Below are 1747 nucleotides of genomic sequence, written 5' to 3'. Positions count from 1 at the left end.
TTCAATTTTTCTTCAGTGAAACATTAATTAAAAAATTAATTTAATTAACTTTTAAGAATTTATGAGAACTACATTAGAGTTATGAAACTTGAATCAACCACTGCAGTTTTTAATTTGGAACTTTACCATCAACCCATTAGACTCATTGATCCCATTGGATTCACAGGTAAAAAGAGCTGTACCTGACTTAAATTAGCTTTCTATTTTCTCTGAAAATAACAAAAATAAGAATGTAGTGCTCAAATAAAATTGACCCCATGAAAATCTCATAAGGTTTATCAGGAGACATTCTTAGCCACTTTCAACAGTATTCAACAGCCCTTGTACAGGTCCTTTTATATAATAATCAATAGATGCATAGAGAATTGATGCCGATTCACTTATTTCAAGCCAGCCAGAAAAACAGATCAATAAATCACGAACTTTTCTTTGCTTCTTCTCTCAATGTTAGCAAAACAATTATTCTAACAACTAAGCCAGCAGCCACTATTGTGATAAAGTTGTTTCTGAGGTCAGAATGTTCTGAGATTGAGAAAGACCCCAGAGTTTATTTATTTTCAAGTAGGAAGTGAGACAAGATTCTAACTGATATTCTTGCACTCTCTGCTAATACTGAATATCAGGATATCATGCACATATCCATCAAGAAAAATTATGGTAATTACCAGGGGAAAATAAGGTGTTTGTGTCACTTATTTCTTCTGCCAAATATTCTATACTAGTAACAGAATTCCTTTTATGTCTATTGTCTATAATCTAGATAAATTAATGTAATTTAACAACCAGTCATAATTAATTTTCATAGCTTCTGAATCTAGTATAATAGTATAGGAATTTTTTGCTGAAAAAGAGGGTACTACAAATAAATAAAATATAGCTTGTTTCCAATAAATATTTAATTAAGAAAGCCATTTCATTTCTATGAGGCTCTCTTACCATAATTTTAAAAGATGATGCTGGCTTAAATAATCTCTATTTTTTTCTCCTTTTAATAAACTATATATCTCTGTGAATAAGTAAACTCAGGTTATATTGTAGTATAATTCAGTTGATTCTTGGTCTGTTGATCAAAACTGCTAGATTAAATAAATTGATATGTGTTCATTCTTTTGGAGGAAGACATATAAAAAATGATTATTGTGCTCATTTCGGGAGCACATATACTAAAATAGGGATGATACAGATAAGATTAGCATGGCCCCTACACAAGGATGACATGAAAATCCATGAAGTGTTCCATATTTTATGAAAAAGAAAAGAATAGGATGATTATCAAATTGGCAAGAGAGACGAAACTTTGACAGATGATTTTAAAAAAAACATATTGGAAATAATAATCTATGTGACCTTTTCATCAAAACCACAATTGAAAAGTACCATATTCATAATCAATGATGAATTTCTTTTTTTTAATATATTTTTTATTGATTAAGATATTACATATGTGTCCTTGTCCCCACGTTACCCTCTAATGATGAATTTCTTACGGTGAAAGGAAAATCTAGATAACAAAAAATGATTTACAAAAGGGCTAGAGGTTATAGTAAACAAGTTCAATACTCATTAAAGGTGTGATGAGTCTAAAAGAACAAACACAGGTTAAGGTGTACTTGTGACTATGCAATAGCTGGATTAATGTAAACAATAGAGCCTTTATTCTCTGTGCTAAAGAGATAATTTCCAAAGACCATTTAGAGTGTCAGACTTCAGAACTAAAGAGAACTGGAGGAAATTAAAATAACTGAAG

General features: G+C 30.2%; 1 non-coding gene across 1 annotated transcript; it reads left to right on the top strand.

Moving 5' to 3' along the window:
• Positions 1 to 1139: 1139 nt before the first annotated feature.
• On the top strand, positions 1140 to 1246 carry LOC118660945. Its single transcript, XR_004969108.1, has one exon. It is a non-coding gene; the product is annotated as a U6 spliceosomal RNA (small nuclear RNA).
• The last annotated feature ends 501 nt before the right edge of the window (positions 1247 to 1747 follow it).

The sequence above is a fragment of the Myotis myotis genome, unplaced genomic scaffold, assembly GCF_014108235.1.
Source record: "Myotis myotis isolate mMyoMyo1 unplaced genomic scaffold, mMyoMyo1.p scaffold_m19_p_7, whole genome shotgun sequence".
Classification (NCBI taxonomy): domain Eukaryota; kingdom Metazoa; phylum Chordata; class Mammalia; order Chiroptera; family Vespertilionidae; genus Myotis; species Myotis myotis.
The sequence above is the reverse complement of the archived record's forward strand: the minus strand, read 5'-3'. Positions and strand labels throughout refer to the sequence as shown.